The sequence below is a fragment of the Mustela erminea genome, chromosome 9, assembly GCF_009829155.1.
Source record: "Mustela erminea isolate mMusErm1 chromosome 9, mMusErm1.Pri, whole genome shotgun sequence".
In the NCBI taxonomy this organism is placed as follows: domain Eukaryota; kingdom Metazoa; phylum Chordata; class Mammalia; order Carnivora; family Mustelidae; genus Mustela; species Mustela erminea.
In genome coordinates, this window is record NC_045622.1 from 15,743,079 (window position 1) to 15,765,256 (window position 22,178).

Below are 22,178 nucleotides of genomic sequence, written 5' to 3' on the forward strand. Positions count from 1 at the left end.
CCCTGAGGCTTCAGTGGTGCTTGGCACGCCCCACAGATAAAGACAGGGCTGGCTTCATGGAGCACCCGAGGCGGCTGCCATCCTTCATGAGGACCAAGGAACCACCATCTGGCTGGGCCCACAGGGCAGTGTCTTTGTCTGCCCTTCCAGTGGGGGAGGGGGGCCTGGTGGGCACTGGGCAGGTGCACCTTAGAACAGGGGTCTGGTATCATATCCCAACTTACAACCCATCCCCAAGTTTTGAAGTCGGTGGTATTGACATTGTATAGTGTTTGGAAATCCTAGAAGGAGACAGAGTGCTCAAGGGGATGATTCTAAAATGGGTAGTGATGCTCCCCAGCCAATATTTTGTGTGTTGTGGGGAGAGAGAAATATATCCAGAGACGGTGACATCAGAACACTACAGGAAAGCTCTAGAGAATTTAGTGCCGCTGCGTCTCTTCTCCCTCTCATTAGGAGAGAGCAGCAGTGTTTTAAATTCTTTAAAGTGGCTCTTCAGTCAAGGAGGAGTTTATAAAAATAATTTCTGCAGCAGGGAGGACAGCGGGTGACAGGCAGCAGCTGGGCGAGGGTTGAGAGGGCCGGGAAGGGAAGCCCAGGAGGCCCAGAGGCAGTTAGTGGTGGGTAAACAGGGCAGAGCCCTCAACCCCAGGGTTGAACCGAGCAGGCTCCATCACAGGCCACAGTGGGCGGCCACGCAGCCTGCAGCAGGGAGGGGCTTGGCAGGCGGATGGCTGGGCAGACAGCGGGCGGGTCCCCACCACTGGCCTCTCAAGTCCCATCAGGCTGGCTTCAGGTTGGCTGCTCCTAGTCCATGCAGAGCCTCTCCAAGTGGTAGGGCCAGGAGAGCCCCCTGGGCGGATGCAGCTCTGCCCCAGGAGGCAGGCACAGCCAGAAGTCAGCACCTTGGCCAGGTGCCGTGTTGTCGCAGTCCTGGGGAGAGAAGGGGCGGCCTCCTGGTGATGCTTGGGGAAAGAGAACCTCCAAGCAAAACTGGAAATCATAGCAACCCAAGAGGAATGAAGATATTTTAAATGGGGGGGAAGAGGGGAGTACATTTTAAGAGACAGAAGCAGAGAAGGCTCCTGATTAGGCAAGGCGGCAATGCCCCAGGGGGAGGGGCCCAGCTAAAGCTGGCGGCCTTGGCCAGGTGCTGTGTTAACCATAGCCTCGCTAAGTCTGCATCCATGAACACCTGGTGGGGGGAATGTTGTACAAGGGGAAACACAACTCAGGGGGTCTCGTGATTTCCTGAGTTCTTTCAGCAGGGCCAGGGAGAAAGGGGAACTAGGTCTTCTGACTTCAAGCCCAGGCCTGTGTGAGGCAGCCTCCGTGGTGGGGCGGATTGCGAAGATGGTCACCAAGACCTCCTCCCTGTACCTCTCTGCCCCTTCTCTGTTAAGAGGCCAGATTCGTTCCCCTTTCCCTTGACCTAGGCTGGCCCCGTGACCAGGCTTTGGCCAATAGAACGCTGCAGAAGGGAAATGGAGCCGGGTCTAGGCCTAAAATCAGCCGCCAGGCAGAGACACACAGGCGGGACTGTTGTTGGCTGCCGACAGAGCACGTGGCTCGGTGGGGCACAGGGAGAGGGAGAAGCCGGGCAGCCCTCCAGCCACCCCACGTGCCAGACGTGCCAGTGAAGCCGTTCTGCATGCTCCAGCCCCAGCTAAAGGCAGCCTCGAGAAGAGCCAAGCCGACTCCTCGCGGTGTAGAAGAGCCCAGCTGCGCCTGGAATCCTGGTAAATTAAGTCACTGCTGTTTCTTGCCCTGCACCGCATGCCCAAGACGCCCAGTTAGCACCAGACTCTGCCCCCTGGGTGCTGATATTGGAAGGGTGCCCAGGCTGCCTTCCTGGCTCTGATAGCTGAGCGACACCAACAGGGAATGATCTAGAACGACTGGACTGCCGTTCTTCTTGTCCTCGTTCATCTAGACAGACCCTGCTCTGCATCTAGGACCGTGCCTGCCCTACCCTTCTTCCTTTCTGCCCTCTCGCCCACCTTGGGCTGGGAACTCCACAAGGGGAGGACAATGCTTTGCTCTGCTTTCTCTCTAGACCTTGGGACAATTCTCTACACACCAAGGGTGCTTGGTTGTGATGTTGGCCCAGTAGTCTGGCGGTCTAGATGGCTGACTATTAAGGTAAATGTCCAAATCGGAGTCCACGACCATCCGCTGGAAGGGGCTGACTAGTGAGGGACTTAGTTCAGTGGGATGATTCAATTTCTGTTTGTATCTTGCTGTAATAGCCGGAGACCTTGGTCCAGCTGAGAAGGTCAGGCTTTTTGGCTTTTGCTATATTGCTCTTTGCTCCATGGAAGCCATCGTAGGCAACTCAGAGGTTTCAGAATGTGGCCCCACCCAGCCCCTAAGTGGCGGTACCTCATTTTGCATGTTGTGTCCCAGCTAATAATGTGTTGTCACATAAATTAATTATGAAATGACTAATGTCCGTTTCCCTTTCATTGGGGCACGCAGAGGACTGGGTACCTGGGGTGGGGATAGGAGAACTGGAAATGGAGCCATGTCTTGTCCATGGAGAGAAAACTCCACAGGATCTGGGCACTCCCGGCATTTCTCTACCTCCAGCCGCCTCTGTGAGCCTCTGCAGGGAGATTTTTCTGAATAATGGAACATTTTCCTGTTTTAATCAGATGCAATTTTGCAGGCAGTTTTTATGATTTAGCAAGTCCATTAAAACTGGCATTTGTTCTGCTCTGACACTCGAAAGGGGCTCCACAGAGCATAAACATTGGAAATTACTTGTAGGGAAAGACAATATGAAAATTCCCCAGCCTGGGCCTGTTGTCTGAGAAATTCTGTTATCAAGCATCATGCCAGCCACCATCAGAGGCGCGTGAAATATAGGCTGCGTCCCCTTTACACACTAGCCAGGGCGCAGGCAGCAGTAAAGACTGGATGTCGTCCTCTTTCCGCACTTTTGGGCCCCAAGAGGCGAGTGGGTTTTAACGAGAAATCGCTGGAAGGGCAGGTCACGAAGTGCAAAATCTCAAGGAAGAGGGTGGGTGAGCACATGCTTAAGGACAAGCCTGGAAATTACTTTCCTGCCCACAGTGAATGATAGGGTATATCGGCGCGTAATTAAGAAGGTCAGTTTATCAGTTTCACTTGGTCGTCAGTTCTCAATTATCCGTGTACCAACAGATGACCGGGGTCAAATGAAAACTCTGATGAAACTCTCCTATCGCTCTCTCTGCTTCCCATCAGCCCGCCTCTCCCCACAGTCGTTGGGGAGCATTTCTGCTCTCCCAATCAAGGCAAAACCAATAGCAGAAATGTAAAACCTAGCAGATCAGACTATATAAAAATAAGAAGTTATGCAAAAACCAAACACCTCTATGAAAAAAAACAAAGAGTGACAGACCAGTACAATGATCGATGTCATTGACCCACTACTGTACATGATTTAAAAAAAAAATTTTTTTTAACTTAAAAACAAAACTAAAGAAAAATATTTGCTTCCAGCCTTCAGGCCAAGTGTTAATGTTTTAACATAAATAATTGATATGTAAATTGAAAGGAACATTCTAACAGTCACGGTAGGGTAGGGGTGGGGTGAGAACAAACACAAAACAGGTAAAGGACATGAATGGCAACACAAAGTTTTTTTTTTTAATGAACATATGTTAGAAAGCGCAGGCTCACTTGTAATTAAAGAAATGGGAAGATAAGATATAATTTGGACTTCCAGCTAACCGTGGAGGATTGGGCATGTGTTTATTTCCTCTCCCTTCCAAATCCCCACTGCAATGAAAATAAGGACTAAAAGAAAGGCATAAACTCACAAGAATCCAAAGAATAGGGGGGGCGGTGGTGGAGGAAGCCAAATGCTGAAAACAGTCAGAGGGAGGATGGGCGGAAGCCGGCAGAGGGGGCTGGGGTTACCGCAGAACCCCAAGCCAAGGGAACTAGAAAGCACCAGAGCTCAGGAACAGCCAGGAAAGCCTCTGGAGGCTCCATGGGCTGGAGAGGAGGAGGAAGGGGTGGGTGGTGGTAGGATTTAGGACTCAGAAAGAAGGAGCAGGACTTTCGTTTCAGCAGTGGACTGGCCTAGATAACCAGATGCATGTCCGGGGCAAAGACCTAGGATGGCAAGTAACCCAAGTGACTTTTAAGACAATAAGAAAATTCATCCTGGAGTCAGACACAAAGAACTTGGAGCAGAGCAGGAGGCACTTGAATTGACATGTACCAATTTTGTGATTTTGCCAGCTTTGGTGACCCAAGGATGTGGGGTTAGTGCCTATGTGGGGACCAAGGACTAGGCTTTGGGCCTTCTCAGGAGTGTTGGAGCTGAGATTCCTGCATAGAGCCTTGGCCTTCGAGTGGTTACACTCCCACTGAAGAATGGGATAGAAAAGTCCACTGCTAGTACAAAGGATGACAAGGAGCTTTGTCCCATCAAGAGTGGGGTCTCACCTGGTAATTTATAACCAGGGCCCAATTCTTCATGCAGAATTGGTCTTTGACTTTATCCTAGCTTCATGCCTAGACATAAACAAGCTGATAATTTTATATTAAAAAGTGGTCCTGGGTTGGTAGATGGATTTGGGACTCCTAACCTAGGCAAACATGAGATGTCCTGAAAAGAACATTTTTTCATCTGGGGTTACCCAGGATCATAGAGAAGAAAGGCTGGGAGAGATGCATTTACAATGCAAGTTAAAAACACAAGCAGGGGGCGCCTGAGTGGCTCAGTGGGTTAAGCCTCTGCCTTCGGCTCAGGTCATGATCCCAGGGTCCTGGGATCGAGCCCCGCATCGGGCTCTCTGCTCAGCGCGGAGCCTGCTTCCCTTCCTCTCTCTCTGCCTGCCTCTCTGACTACTTGTGATCTCTGTCTGTTAAATAAATAAATAAAATCTAAAAAAAACAAAAAAACCCACAAGCAGACCTTGGTGGTAGACGAAAGGAAGAAAGGCGATTACCATAGTGGAGACCAGAATGAGAATGTTTGACAGGTCTCACAGTAGTGAAGGAGGGGCAGGGTAGGGACATGAGGGCGGCTGGTCATTGAGAATTTGCTGGAATTTGTGAAGAATCCCAAGTAGGACAGATGAAACTAAATGCACACCAGGAAACATTACTGTGAAATTTTAGAGCACTAAAAGCAAAAAAGATCTTGGAAATCAGTAGAGATAAAAGACACAGATTATCTAAAAGAACATTTGTAAGGAAAATGGTAGAATATTTGTCCAGAAAATACTGGAAGAATATATCTGAAGTTTGGAGAGAAAATAACTGTCAACCTTGGATTTTATACAACGCGAAGTCATTTTTTCAAGAGTGAGGGTGAAGTAAAGACATTTTCAGATATGAAATGATGGAGAGTCTCTAACTGCAAAGCTGTGTTGGAAGTATTCCTATGGAATGCACAAAAGCACAACAAAACCATTGTAAAAAACATCGTGCATGTCAGTAAAATGAAAGAAGCCTATGCTCTTATTTAAAATAAAAAAGACAGACCACACAGTAATAATAACAAATTGAAAATATGAATCAAAAGGGAGTTAAATGACAACAGGGTATAGAAGTTGGGGGAGGGGTGATGGGACTTAAAATTAGGAGTTCTGAGATCCTTATTTTAGTTGAGAGGAAAACAGAGACACTGATTAACTTTGGATTTTATGATACATATAGATACTAAAATTTTAAGGATGCACACTTTTTTTAAAGATGTTTTTATTTTTAAGTAATCTCTACCCCCAGCGTGGGGCTTGAACTCACAACCCCGAGATCAAAAGTCACATGCTGTACTGACTGAGCCAGCCAAGAGCCTCAAGGGTACTCACTTCTTCTTCTTTTTTTTTTTTTTTTAATTTTAAGATTTAATTTATTTATTTGACACAGAGAGATGCTTAACGACTGAGCCACTCAGGCGCCCCAGGGTACATATTTCTAAAGTCAAAACAGCATGTGTAACTTCCAGACCTATAGGTGGAGTAAGAGGAGACATTTTTTCCAAGCCTCAATTGTTCCAATAGGAGGCAAGAAAGAAAATAAAGCAAAAAGAAGAGCCTGGTGGGTTATATTTTCTGAAAATGACTACAACAGTATTTCCAATTCCACATGTTCTTCCAGAACATTGCCAGTCCCCACCAAGAGGTAAAGTCCACGACTCCTCTCCTTGAACCTGGGCAGGACATTGTTGTGACCTTGACAAACAGGATGCGGCAGAAATAATACTCCGTGATTTCTGACGCTTGAGCATAAAAGGCAGCATGCCTGTCATTTGAGGCTCTCTCTCAAGATTCTTGCCCTTGGAGCTTGGCTACTATCTTGGGAGGAATCCCCAGCCATCCAGATAGGCTGTGTGTAGACTGTTTGGACTGAATGCCCCAGCCAAGGTCTCAGCAGACAGCCAGCATCAGCCCGCAGGGGGCAAGTCCTGAGACAAGTCCCACCTTCAGGTGTTCCAGATGAGGCCCCAGACTTGGTGGAGCTGTGCCCAGCCCAGTTTCTGATCCACAGAATCTAGGAGCATAGTAAATGTTTGCTTTATACCACTAAGTTTTGGAAAAATTTGTCATACAGACATAGCCATTAAAATACAGTGTGAGAAAAAAAAAAAAAAAAGCCCAAAATAAGACGGCACTACTAAATCTAACCTATAAATAATCATAAGAATGTAAACTGATGAAACTCACTTGTTAAAACAAAGATTGTCAGGTTGGGTTTTTTAAAAAGTTTCGTGTTGTTTAGAAGTGATAGCTCTTAAAAGGCACTGAAAAGTTGAACCAGCAAAATTGGAAAAAGAGGTACCTGTCACATACCAATCCCAAAAACCCTGGCGTAGAAGTATTTTATTGCACATTAACTTAGTTTTTATTATTAAGAATAAAGATGAACACACACACAAAAGAATAGAACTGGACACTATATAATATATATTTTTAATTTTTAAATTTTTTTTAAGATTTTATTTATTTATTTGACAGAGTTCACAAGTAGGCAGAGAGGCAAGCAGAGAGAGAGGAGGAAGCAGGCTCCCTGCTGAGCAGAGAGCCCAATGTGGGGCTCGATCCCAGGACCTTGGGATCATGACCTGAGCCGAAGGCAGAGGCTTTAACCCACTGAGCCACCCAGGCATCCCTATAATACATATTTTTTAAAGACTTTATTTATTTATTTGACAAAAAGAGAGAGATCACAAGTAGGCAGAGAGGCAGACAAAGAGAGAGGGGGAAGCAGGCTCCACACTGAGCAGAGAGCCCAACGTGAGGCTCGACCCCCGGACCCTGAGATCATGACCTGAGTCAAAAGGAGAGGCTTAACCCACTGAGCCACCCAGGCGCCCATGGACACCACATAATATTAAAAGGATCCACGTGCCATGAGTATATAGACATTCTAAATTTGCACGAAGCTACTAATACAGCTTTAAAATATATAAAGTCAAGATTGATAATTCCAAGGATAAATTTGCATATCTAAAATCATGATGATGATTGTAACATAGCTTTCAGCAATTGACAGATTGATACGCAGATAAAAACAAGTAAGGATTAAAGGCTTGAAAAAATATAACCAAGATTGAGCCACACCTAATGATTGGGGGGCGCACCTCCTTTTCGAGTGCATGTAACACGTCTACAGAAACAGACCACATGTGGAGTCCTAAAACAAGTCAGAACAAACACCAAGGAACTAGTATCATAAAGGCTGTGTACTCGATCCAGAGTATAATGAAGCTAGCAACACTTTTTAAAATCTTTTTATAATATTCATGCAGTGAACTCCACACTGGACTTGAATGTGGGGGTTGAATTCATGACCCTGAGATCAAGACCTGAGCTGAGATCAAGAGCTGGACACCTAACTGACTGAGCCACCCAGGTGCCCCCAGTTATACATTTTTAAAACATTTTTTAATTTTTAAATTTTTTAAAAGATTTTATTTATTTATTGACAGAGGGAGAGAGATCACAAGTAGGCAGAGCAGCAGGCAGAGAGAGAGGGGGAAGCAGGCTCCCTGCTGAGCAGAGAACCCGATGCGGGGCTCGATCCCAGGACCCTGAGATCATGACCTGCCCTGAAGGCAGAGGCCCGACCCACTGAGCCACCCAGGCGCCCCATTTTAAAACATTTTTAAATAACTCGTGGGCCAAAGACAAAAAGGGGGAATTAGAAGACATTAAGACCTCAAAGGGAATAAAAACGCGAAGCCTCAAACTATGAGGCCCACAGCTCTAGCAGTAATGTGTGGGGGTGTATGTAGCCCCAGACACTTAGATCCTAAGGAGGAAAGATTAAGCAGTTAATGAGCTAAGATTCAACTCAAAAAGCTTGAAAAAAAAGACAGTGTAAACCCAAAGAAAGTAGAAAGAAGATAAAGGCAGAAAATAATGAAATAGAAAATGTTTTAAAAGAAGAAGTCAATAAAACCAGAACCTGGCCCATTGAAAAGACTAAGGAAACAGACAAACCTCTGGCAGGATTGATTGGGGTGGGGGGTACACACAAAGGTGGAAATGGAGATAAAACTCCAGATATAGTAGAGAATTTTAAAATCCTAAGATTCATATGAATATTCTTTTTAAATAAGTACTCTAAGAACCATAGATAAAATGTGTTTTCCAGAAAAAAAATAACTTACTAAAACATAGAAGAAAATGAAAAGGCAGAATAAGCCTATAATCACTGAAGAAATTGGGTAAGTAACTAAACATTTACCTACATCAACAACCTTGGCCGTGACTGACAAAACATCATTCTCAACCGGTTTTACCGGGAAAGTCTCCCATATAGTCAAGAGACAGAGAATCCCAGTCTTAATGCAACATGTTCTAAATCAGTGCTTCTCAAACTTAAATGTGCTATCAAATCACCTAAGGGTTGTTCAAATGAAAATTCCCAGCCAGTGGGTCAAGGAGGGCGGGGATTAAGATTCATCCGGCATTTCTGAAAAGCTCCTACGTAAGCGGGTATAAAGGCTTCTAGAAATCACTAAGATGAAGATAAGCCAATAGAAACTTGGGCAAAAATTATATACAGATGAACCTCAGATATTGCAGGTTCGGTCCAGACCCCCACAATAAAGCACACATCATGATAAAGTGAGGCGACGCATTTTTTTTAGTTTCCCGGTGCCTATAAAAGCGATGTTTACAATATACTGTATTAAAGTGTGCAATAGCGTTATGCCTAAAAAAGCGGCATGCATGCCTTGATTTAAAAATCTTTTGTGCCTAAAAAATGCAAACCATCATCTGAGCTTTTAGTGAGTCAGAATGTTTTTGCTGGTGGAGGGTCCTGCCTCGGTGTCGACGGCTGTGGACTTGGCAGGGTGCGGGTTGCTGAAGGCTGGAGTGGCTGTGGCAGGCTCTTAAAATAAGACAACAATGAAGTCTGCCACTTCAATTGGTTCTTCCTTTCACAACCATTTCTCTGTAGTATGCGATGGTATTTGATAGCATTTTACCTGCAATAGAACTTCTTTCAGAATTGGAGTCAGTCCTCTCAAATCTGCCACTGCTTGATCAACTAAGTTAATGTAATATTCTAAATCCTTTGTTGTCGCTGCAACAATCTTCCCAGGATCTCCCCCAGGAGCAGAGTGTAGACACCACTTTCTGTGCTGGTCCGTGAGAAGCAGCCCCTCCCCCATTCAGGTTTATCACAAGACTGTAGCAACTTGTCTCATCTTCAGGCTCCACTTCTGACTCTAGTTCCCTTGCTGTTTCCGCCACATCTGCAGCTACTTCCTCTGCTGAAGTCTTGGGCCCCTCAAGGTCTACATGAGGGTTGCAATCAAATTCTTCCCAAGTCCTGTTAATGTTGGTATTTTCACCTCTTCCCATGAATCACGAATGTCCTTAATGACATCTAGAAGGACAAACCCTTTCTGGAAGATTCTCTATTTACTGTGCTCAGATCCATAGAGGAATTTCTATCTATGGTGGTGATAACCTTATGAAATGTATTTCTTGAATAATAAGACTTAAAGTCAAAATGACTCCTTGGTCACGGGCAGCAGAACAGATGCTGTGTTGGCAGGCATGAAAACAACATTCATCTCCGATGTGCCCATCAGACCTCCTGCATGGCCAGGCAGATTGTCCATGAGCAGTAACGTCTTACACGTTTTTTCTGAGCAGTAGGTCTCAACTGTGGGCTTAAAATATTCAGTAAACCAAATTGTAAACAGCTGTGCCATCCTCCAGGCTTTGCTGTTCCATTTACAGAGCTCGGGCAGAGTCGATTTAGCATAATTCTTAAGGGCCCTAAGATTATAGAGTGGTAAGTGAGCACTGGCTTCAAGTTAAAGTCTCCAGCTGCATGAGCCCCTAACAAGAGAGTCAGCGTGAACTCTGAAGCCAAGCGTTGATTTCTCTCTAGCTATGAAAGTCCTAGATGGCATCTTCATCCAAGAGTAGGCTGTTCCGTCTGCACTGAAACACCTGTCGTTTCGGGAAGCCACCTTCACCGTCGGAGCCAGAGCTTCTGGAGAACTTGCTGCGGCTTCTACATCAGCAATCACTGCTTCGACTTGCACTTCTCTGTTACAGAGATGCTTCGTTCCTTAAACCGCATGAGCCCACCTCTGCATGCTTCCAACCTTTCCTCTGCAGCTTCCCCACCTCTCTGAGCTTTCACAGAACTGGACAGAGTCTGGATTAGGCTTTGGCTTAAGGAAATGTCGGGCTGGTTTGGTCTTCTCTCTAGACCACTCAAACTTTCTCTATATCAGCAATAAAGCTGTTTTGCTTTTTTGTCATTGGCCTGTCCACCGGAGTAGTGCATTTGATTTCCTTTAAGAACTTTTCCTTTGCACTTACAACTTGGCTAACTGGTGTAAGAGGTATAGCTTTCAGCCTATCTCAGCTTCAGATGTGCCTTCCTCACTAAGCTTAATCATTTCTAGCTTTTGATTTACAGTGAGAGATGCGTGACTCTTCCTTTCCTTTGAACATTTAGAGCCCGTTGTGGGGTCATTAACTGGCCTAATTCCAGTAATGCTGTGTCTCAGGGAATAGGGAGGCTGGAGCGGATGGAGGGAGAGAGATGAGGAAATGACTCGGTTGGTGGAGCAGTGGGAACACACAGAACACGTGTCAGTTAAGTTTGCTGTCTTGGGGCGCCTGGGTGGCTCAGTGGGTTAATCCTCTGCCTTCAGCTCAGGTCATGATCTCAGGGTCCTGGGATCAAGCCCAGCATCAGGCTCTCTGCTCAGCAGGGAGCCTGCTTCCCCCTTTCTCTCTGCTTGCCTCTTTGCATACTTGTAATCTCTCTCTCTCTCTGTCAAATAAATAAATTAAATCTTTGGGGGAAAAAAAAAGTTTGCTGTCTTACATCAGTGTGATTCACGGCATCCCCAAACAATTACAATCATAATATCAAAGGTCACTGATCACAGATCATCATAACAAATATAATAATAATGAAAGAGTTTGAAATATTGTGAGAATTACCAAAACGTGGCACAGAGACACTAAGTGAGCGAATACTATTGGAGAACAATGCCAGTAGTCTTGCTCAGCAAGGATTGCCACAAACCTTCAATCTGTGAAAAATGCGATAATCAATTGAGGTATGCCTGTGCATTGGGTCCAGTGCATCCAAAAAGTCCCCAACTTGATTGTTCTAAGCAAATGCAAACTAAGAGTAAGATACTATTTCACACTAACGAGATTAACAAATCTGGTTTGTTAAAAATACGAACTATTGGGAAATACGTGGAACAAGAAAGCCCTCACTGCTGCTGGTGAGTGGGAAGATAATTGGTATATTTACTTTGGAAAACAATTTGCCAACACGTGTGAAGTTGAAGAACTGTGTATGCTATGACACAGCCTATGGGTCCAGAGAAATTTTTACAGATGTGCTCAGGGAGAAAAGTACAAGACTGTTCAGACAAGCACTGTATGCAAGAGTGAGAAATTAGAAACAATTTACTTTTCATTAACAGGAGAATAACTGAATAATTACACACTACATAGCAGGAAAGCTCCATGTTGAACCTCAAGAAACGTTGAAAGAAGTAATTCGAAGATTCTTAGGTATTCTTTGATACCTTTATATAAACACAAAACATTTTAATGCAATAGTATATATTGTATATCACGTATATGTAGCAAATTATAAAGACATACATGGGAGGGAAAAATACCAAGTCAGCAGTGCCTGCAACTAGGGAAGTAGGAAAGGAGAGTGCGGTAAGGGTGCACGCCAACTGAATCTATCACCTTCTATTTATTTATTTTTTTAAAAAGCTAGGAAGCAAATAAATAAATCTTTTAAAAAGGAGGAGAGGACACATGGGTGGCTCGGTTGGTTAAGCATCTGCTTTCAGCTTGGGTCATGATCTTGAGTCCTGGGATCAAGTCCTAAATCAGGCTCCCAGGGAGCCTGTTTCTCCCTCTCCCTCTGTCTGCTGCTCTCCCTGCTTGTGCTCTCTCCCTGACAAATACATAAATAAAGTCTTAAAAAGAGAAAAGGCTAGGAAGCAAATAAAGCAAAATGTTATGAATGAATGATGTAAAAAAAAACCTGAAGGGATAGGTATATGAATATTTTAAGATTATCCCCCAAGCTCACCTGTATGTTTATAATAATTTATAATAACAATAGTAATAACATATAACAAAGAGAATGAGAGAGGGTATAGCAAACAAGAGATAATCTTTGAATGTCTTAAAGGCAGCAGGTGGTGAAATGGTCACTGATAAAACTAGAAAAAGAGGGATCTCCTACAGAGAATGGAGCCAAGCTGTCCACGGGAGCAGATTTTGATCTCGGATATAAGGGACATCAGAGAATGAGAGTGATATTTAAAGCTAAATATGGGAGGCTGATTGAAAATTCATATGCCAAATAGTAGCTGCCCATCCCCACACTGTGTAGAGTTCCAGACAAACATATTTCTATCCTCCAGAAGAAAAAAAAAAGTTTCTTATACAAATAAATTGAATAACCCTAAAACAAAGATTCTGCTTTACTGTGATACTTAGGTGTCTCCCAGTAAAAGGACTGGTTCATAGTTCAGTCCTCCTGAGACGATGTCCACCAGTCAGCCAGTCCTGCCCATGAACACAAAACCCCTAACTGGCTTTTTATTTTCCCATTCTTATATATGAAGAGAAATCCAAGAATCCCAAATACCTGACACTTAAAAAAGTAATAATAATAATAACAACAACAACAACAACAGAAAAACAAACCCCAGAAGATGATAATTCAGGCAACAGAAAATAAAACAAACACTAAAAAGATGACTCAGATCCTCAGGGAAATTAAGAAGATATTGTATACATGTAACAAGAACAGTATGCTATGAAAAAGGAATAAATAAAACACCAAAGACCTCTTGAAAATGTACTTTTGTATATATTTAAGATTTCCTGAATTTTTGAAATTTCATATAAAGTTAAGAAGATAAGGTCAAGGAAATCTTCTTGAAGAAGAACCATAAATAGGAAAAAAAAAAAAAAGACATTGAGGAATAATTGGGCAACCCACCATCTGGTGAAGAGGATGCAAGAAAGAAAACAGAAAAAAACAGAGGGAAGTAGAATTTCAAAACATGTTATATAAGAATTTCCCAGAATTGGAGAGGATAATTTGGATTCAGTGGTTCTATGGGACACTCAAGAAAATGAGTGAAAATTGAGAATGCTAAGGTTAAAGAAAGATGGGTGGCTAGAACAGTTACACGGGCGGAGGAAAGAGTAACTGGCCATCTACAGAGAACTAGCATCCAACTGGCATCACAGTTTCCATCTGTAACATCGGGCTCCAGACGGCATTCATGTGAGGCTTCAACGATCTGAGTGGGAATCGCTTTCAACCCCAGAAACCTAGAATTCTATACCTAATCAAACATAACAGCCAAGCAAAGATACTTTCCGGCACATAGGACTCGGGTAATTTATCTTTAGTGTGTGCTTTCTTAGGGATTTAGTTGAGGGCATGCTCCTGAAAAAGGGAATAAATCAAGAGAGAGGAAGATACAGGCTGGGGAAAACACCAGATGTAACCCGCAGGAGCAGTAAGAGGCAATCCTGGGATGGCTGTCCTGGTCATCCAGAGAGCGACCAGTCCAGATTGGAACAGGATGGCGGAGGTGTCGGGGAAGAGGTTCCCGGGAAAACAAGAGAGGCTTATAGAATACCTGATGTGATGAAGGAGGAAAAAAAAAAAAAAAAAAAACCCAAACAAAAAACAAGAGGAATTCTGGAAAGACAAACAATGCAAGACAAAAGAAAGGAATTAGAAACTCTAGGGAGAATAAAATTTTATACAAAAGGATGTGCAGCTCATTTGGTGAGGCAGTAAACAGTATTTCCATAAGCTAAGTAATAATTATTTATTGATTTTTACCAAAAACAGGGATCATGGAAAGATGAGGGAAGGAGGGGTAAGATAATTAAACACTCAGCCATCATCACAGGGAATCAATAAATAATGTGTAAAGTACATAAATCAAGACATATCAGTAAAAACATTATTTAGAGATACAAAAGTAATTACCAGAATAAATCAATTGGAAAGATAAAAATTTTAAAAATGGTAGCTCCTGGGGAACAGGACTGAAATTGTTGACAAGGGGAGAACCAAAGACTTTTGTGGTTCACGATAAGCCTTTTGATACTTTTGGCTTTGAAATCATTTGTCTTGTTTTTATTTTTTTTTTAAGATTTTATTTTTTTTTTAAGATTTTATTTATTTGTCAGAGACAGAGTGAGCACAAGCAGGGGGAGCAGCAGGTTAAGGGAGAAAGAGGCTTCCTTCTGAGCAAGGAGATGGGTGCAGGACTTGATCCCAGGACCTTGAGATCATGACATGAACTGAAGGCAGATGCTTGACTGACTGAGCTACCCGGCAGTACCTAAAGATTCTATTTTTAAGTACTTTCTACACCCAACCTGGGGATCAACCTCACAACCCTGAGACCAAGAGTCCCCTCTCCATGACTGAGCCCACCAGGTGACCCGCATTTGCCCTGTTCTGATTTTTAAAAGCGGCTTCTTTCAGGTCCTGGCCTGTTAGTCTGAATATTTCAGACTAACAGACTGCATTCAGTTCTGTTTGCGAAGGACAGCCATAGGAGCTTTAGGAAGATAGAAGGGAACAATCAGATCCAGACCCTGGTACAGTAAAGTCCCTCTCGACACGGGACTTCTGGGGCTGACCACGCTGTTTCCAGTATTGGCTAAGCCCTACCAGATCCTCAGGGGGACAGCACAGCAAGGGCACTAACTTTTTAAAATCTGATCTTTCACACTTCAAAAGTCATCAAAACCATTTTCAGGAGAAAACATGAAATGTTCTGGACTTTACCTATCTTATTTTGTGCTCTGCTATTGATTCATTTCGAGGGACATGAGAAGAGGCTCCGTTATAGTTTTAAGTTTTAGTTCAAGTCTAGCTCTGGACGAGTTGAGATCATCTCCACCTCTGTATTCCATTAACGAAGCCCAAGACTGTATTGACCTTATCAACAGCCCCCACATACTCTGTGGCTCGAGCTGAGCTTCAAGTCAGCTAGAACATCATGTCTGTCGCCCCCTTCCCCCATTTTGTGAACTGCTGTCAAGTCATACTATCACTGTTTCTTTTTTTTTTTTTTTTTTTTTTTTTTTTTGCTGTTCCTTTTTTAACTCCAGTACGGGATTATACGTGCTGCTGTAAAATTATTCCTTGGTTCCTAGCCCATATTCTAATCTACTCAGATGGTTTAAAATTTGACTCAAGCATCTTTCCTTCCTGACTTTAGGTCACCTATACATTGGGTACACCTGTTTTCTAGGTCGGCCTTCACTTCAAATCATTGATAAACATGTTGAACGGGATCAAGTACCAAATGGTCCTGTGACATATCCCCTAGGACTGCCCTGCCAGTCGGGGATGGCTAATAGGTGGCGTGTCTGTTCTGACTGATGGCTGAGGGCTGCCTGGAGCCCTATGCCAAGAAGGATTCCGAAGCTCCATGTGCATTCAGGGGAGAAGAGTGATAGTAGTTGTTTAGCAATGCCGGCCTTGGGGAGGGCATGGTGGGGTGGGTGTCACAGATGGCCTTCCTTGCTCCAGAACAGCCTCACATCCATGAAACTGTGTGATTTTCATTTGTTGTTCAATCTCCCTTCAGTCCACCTTTACGAAGTGCTGTCTCCCAGCCCACATTTCTCCGCCTTGTTCATAGGGACAGGAAGGCTTTGTCAATAATACTGCAAATCGATACACATTATGTCTTGTAACATTCTCCTTATCTCCACGTCCAGTAACTTCATTGGAGACGAAAATGCGGAGAGTCTGGGAGGCTTCATTCTTGGTGAACCCGAGGCAGAGTTCCTAACGACCACCACTTTATTTTCTAAAATTGGGTACAACATCTTTAGATTGCCTGTCTCCCGGATATTTTGCCAGCTTCCGGGAGTTCTCTAGATTTTTAGACAATGGCTGTGACATCCTATTAGTGAGTTTTCAGCACCAGAGAAGTTAGTCACTTGCGCCTGCAGATATGAACACTGAAAGCAATCAATTCCCTTAGTACCTCTACACCTATCAATTACCATTTGTGTCGCTGTTGTATTCATTATAGAAATAATGCGTGTCTCCTAAAGAAAACCTGGACACTGTGGCGAGATGGAAGGGAGAAAAATCACCCACGATCTCAACTTCCTTTCCCTTGTACGATTCTTGAGAGTTTGCTTTTGTGTCATTTTATATAGCTGTGACCATAGTGCTTGGGCGGCTTTGTATTTTGAGTTTTCACATAACATTATATCTTCAGAATTTTTCAAGTCGATATTAATTTTTAATCAGCATAATTTTTTATAGCTGCATAATATTCCATCTAGGGGAGGTGTCATGGTTTATTTAACCATTCCATGACTACTATTAGCCACTGAGGCTGTTTCCATCATTTTCCTACTTAAAATGCCCATTCTTTTATGTATTCATTATTAATAAATGTGGATTGTGTACCAGGCACTAGGCTAGAGGCTGGGGATATAGAGATGAGCAGCCCTCAGGGAGAAAGCACGGACTGACCAGGGAAGCAGGGCTTGTGAGGGGTGGGGAGCATAAGCCCTCCCCGTCGGCAAGCTAGGGGAGCCCTCTAGTAAAGGGAGGTGCATGCAATGCTTATGAACTTCCCATGCCCTGGTAAGGAGTGAGATGCAAACCAGGCAAGCTGCTAAGGGCTTCAAGCATTGTCAGAAGCCCTAAATGTGAGTTCTGGCTCTGCTCTTGCAAGCCCAGCGCCCTTAGGCAAGTCACGTAATTCCTGAGTCTCATTTTCTCTTTCTGGAAATTAAGGATACTAATTTATCGGCTACCTGCCTTCCAGTGTTATGGTGAGAGTCAAAGGAAGGTAATCGATCTGAGTTTTGTCCACCGGAGAGCACTGTCAAAAATGTGAAACCATGCAGGAGAGGCGGGATAAATCCTTGTGGAGCTGAATTCAGTTCTCTCCCAGAAACCTGACTGTGAGTGGGGGGCGGGGGAGGGGAACGAGAGGACAGGGCAGAGCAGGTATCTGCTCCTCCTGGCAGCTTTAGAACGGCGATGGGAATGTAGAGGAAGCTTGGTCAAAGTGAAGCAATGAGTCGGAAGAGCTGCTTTCCAGACCGAAAGTCTAGGCACAGTCCCTACCCCAACCCCCCTCCTCCAGGTGTCAGAGCCCAGCTACACCTCTGGTCTCTTGCTTTCCTTCGGTTACCAGGGTACAGAGTGAGAGCAGTTACTTCAAAGGCTAGCCTTCCTCCCGAACCCTTCCTACCCCAATCAATTCTCGCTAGAAGGTATTTGAGCTCTTCTGATCTTCTCCGGTCCCACTGTGTAGCAATTTAGATGGGAACCTTGGAATGACATCTTGGGGAAGCCAGTTCTCTCTCTGTCCCAATGGATCATATATAATACATACGTTAATGCACATGTGCACACACACACACACACACACACACGCACGCACACACAGTGGAAATTTCTGAAAAGTATTTATCATTTCATAGAGCTGTTTATAAGCATTATCTCATTTGATTCTTACCAGCACTGTAAGAAGAAAATAATGGGATATTATTATCCGTAATTCACATAGAAGGAAGCTGTCAAACTAAATTTGCAAGGAGGCTGCAAGGCAAACAAAATTTATTGGGGTCTTTGGGATTGCAATCTGGGGAGACACAGATTCACGGGAAAAACTCAGACAGTGCTTTGCGGAGGGCAGGGAGGGGGAAGCAGAGGGTCTTGAAAGGCAAAAAGGGGAATGCCAAGAAGGCTTACATAAGTCATTTGGCAAAATTATGATTAGCTCAAAGAGTCTAATATCTGTTGGATTTGCAGCTTGCTGTCTAGGGCTGCAAGAAGAAAGATACTGAGGTTTGGCAACAAGCTATAGAGTTGAAGTTCATGTTCTGTGCAGGGGTAGACATGCATAAGCCTCACTCCCCTCACGGCTTCCCAGGTCCATTTGAGATGGGCTCTCCTGATGGGAGTGACCCCCCCACCCCCATTTCAGACTTCTCTTTTACCAAACAGAGGCTCAGAGAATTGAGATACCCTGCCCAAGGGCAGACAGGAGGAATAAGCAGAAGTCAGTCTTCTGACAGACTGCCTTGGACTTTTCTTTGCACCCCTCCAGGTCACATCTGAGCAGGCAGGACTCAAAAGAGGTGGCCTCTGACTGGGATAAAAGGATGGTGGGAGATGGACCTTAGCCTCGTTCAGCAACCTTCCTTGGCACCCTCTTTCTCGTTTCCCAGCCACTTCCCCCATGGGATGAGGGCTTGGAATGGATATTTGAAGGACGAAAATCTGACTTTGGAAATCCAGGAAGGCTTCTAGTGACCCCAGAAACCCAGAAAGGGCCAGCTCCCTCCTCCTTCAGAATTGGACTTCGCCCAGCTCTCGAATCCAGCAGATGAAAGGGGGACCTTGGGATATTTCGTGTGTTGCAATAGCATGACGCACTCCAGACTGTCTTGGCAAGATCAAACCCCAAGGCTAAGCCTCTATAGGTGATTCCATCCTGGGGAATGTCTCTTGTTTCTTTGTTCTGGTTTTCACTTCTAATTTAGGCAATAGGATAAATAAGCAAACAAAAGTGTTCATGCAAATCTTAGAGTCTTAGGGAAAGAGACGCCCTGGGCTCTGACATTCTCTGCATTTTTGTCCCTAAGCTTTTGCAAGCTACAATTGTCATTGAGAATAAGTGTGGGCTGAAGGTGCCGGAAGGGCCAGACTGTCTGTCCAAAACAAAGCCATCCCTGTGGGATCTGAACTCTGGACAGAGGTATTGGGGGTGATGGTGGGGTGCTCAAACCTACCTCTGCCCAAACTCCCTGCTCTGATTGTCTCAAGGGACAGTAATTAAGAGCTCTGGAGCCCATCCATTCTCTCTCCCCTCTCCACAGATGCCTTGGGAAGGGGCCCTGGATAGACCAAGAGCCCTGGTGTCCATCCAGGGCCCCACCTATGAATCCCCTCTGGGTCCTCATCACATTGTGGAATATCAAAAAATTACTCCAACCCCCATGCTTCAGCATTTGTAAAGAGAACAGCCCTGGTTAACGCCCGGATGCATCTTTCGGGAGAAATCCTTGGCGGTTGTCATAGAGTTTAGCTGTGGGGAATGCCTCTGAGAAGGTGGCATCTTGCCAAAGGGAAAAAGGGCTACCGAAGAGAAAGAGGGTCTCCCCCCCACCCCAAGAAACCTGCCTGTGTGAGGGAGACTCAGATACATGTGATGGGCCGGGATGTTGAAGACAGTAAATATTTTCTCTGAGCTCTGCCGAATGAAGGTCACTAAAATGGTGTCTGCCCCATGGAGGAAAATCCAGAGATATGGAACTCTTGAAACTGATGGGGCTAGGATGGGGCCTTCGAGCCCAGGAGGGCTGGTCAGAGCTGGAACCAAACAGCCCAGCTGCATCCCAGTCTCCCCCTTGGCCATTCCCTGGCGTTTTGTAACGTAGTATTTGGACCAAGTCCCAACGTTGTCTTCCCTATGCAGGAAAGAGGAGAATTCCGTCCCTGCCCAGAGGCTGAGTGTTAGGAGAAAGCAGGCGAGGGTTAGCCGAAGCCAGATTGTAAGATCCCAAAGGAAAGAAGACTTTTAGACACAGACAACATACATGGCCATCCACGCCACTGTATCAAGAAATCCCACGAGGAGCCACTTTGGAAATTCTTGGTCTTACTTTTATTAAAGAGAGATGACGTTTATTTGCAGTAATACGCTGATTAAAATTCATTAGGAACGATCTTCCCCTTGAACAGAGGGACAAGGGGAAGTAGGGGGCCTAGGAGTGAGAGATAGCTACAGTGGTTTTCAAGCTTTTATGTTAGCCACAGAAACCTCTCTTCTTATCAAGATCATCCGAGGTAATGTCAGTATCCAGGACGGATCCAAGTGGACATGTTCCGGTTGAAGAAGGACATGAGGAAAAGTCTTTCGCACTTGGACCCTTCCTACATCTCCTTCCGCACCAGTCATCCTCGAGGCACTTCCAGAATCTTCGGGGTCCACGGCAGGCATTTGAGAAGCGTTAATTTTATCCAAACTCCCCATTCACAGATGATGAAACCTAAGTCCGGAGAAGTCAGGTGACCTGCCCAGGTTGGTTAGCGTCCCAGTGGGACACCAGCCCAAGGTTCCAAAGTAGAGTGTCCCAAACGGTGGGACACACCACACTGATGAGCTGCTAGTCGGTCTCCAAGCTCTGCAGACCGACTGTTGGGGTGGGGGCTGCTGGAGTGCCCTTGCCAGGGGCGTGGAAAACAGCAGGAGTGGAGCAGGGTATGACGGTGTGTCCTACGGTCCTCCCAGCAGTGACCTCCAGCAGCTCCGTCACTCGCTGCCATGCCGGGACGTGCTCAGCCTGGCCCAGGAGACAGATGCTCGTCTACCTGGCTGGCTGCTCAAATTGCCTGTTCAGAACAGGCCACTGCCGTTTAGCTGCTGGGGGAGTTTGGGTTTGGAGTGCCCCAGTGCGTGGCATAGACCCCACCCACAGTGTGGTGCAGCTAGACAGGGCTGGGGGCGGGAAGGGTGGGCAGGGCTGCTGGTAGACGCACTTCTGTCTAGTGTCTCTACACCATACGCTTCAGCTGTGTATCTTCACGATGACTGAATGCTTCTAAACACTTAGAGCTCGTGCGCCCTTTCAGTGGCATCCAAGCAAAGCTGCAGGGCGACCGCTCTCACGATGCACACACCTCCTCTGAATTAGGGCCTCGGCATCGTTTTAGATACTAGATATGAAAAAGGTGCATAGCATTCAAATCCATTAGCATCATCACAAGGCATTTTAACATTACATTTGTCAACGAAAGAAAAGGCAGAGCTCTCCGAGAGGCTTTAAATACAATTTCAACGGCCGTGAAATGTTGAATGTGCCGCTGACTCTTGTGTCTGAAGTTTCTTGCCAATGAAGATTACCAAGAATTTGAAGAGATCCGTATTGAACACCTGGGACAAGAATTGCATGGAGGCATTTCAAACATAAAACCCGATACAAAAGGTTATGTTCATGGAAACAATATTAAACTACCATTTAAAAATTAAAAAACATTTTTGAGTTTCCAAAATCTAAATTCTCTGCAAATTTAACTTCTTTAATACCATCCCTGAGATTTTGTATTTTTATTCACTCCTTTGACAAACAGGATTGGAGAGCCAGGCAATATTCCCTCTTTGGGGAATAGATCCCTGAACAAACAGACAAAGACCTCTGTCCTTTGGAGTTTTTATTTTAGTGGAGAGAGGCAAAGAAAAGGTAATAATATAATATAGTATGTGAGGTGATGAGTACTAAGGGAAAAAAATCGCGCAGAATACAAGAGATTGAGAAAATAGGATGGTCAGGGCAGGCCTTATCGGGAGGTGACATTCAGGTGAAGATTTGCAAGAAGTGAGGAAGTAAGCTATTAGACATCTGGGCAGAGGAAAGACCAGGTGCAAAGGCCCTGAGGCAGAGCACATCTGGCATTTTCAGAGAATAGCAAGGAGGCCTCTGTGGCTGGAGAAGAGTGAGTGTAAGAGAGTAGTTGAAGGTGGGGTTAGGGAGGTGATAGAGGACAGATTATAAGGGGGCTTGTGGGACATTTTAATAAGGCTTCTCTTCACTCTGAGTGAACTGGGGAGCCATCTGGGGCTGGTAACAGAAAAGTGACATTATCTGACACTTTCCAAGGATCACCCTGGTCATTGTATTGGG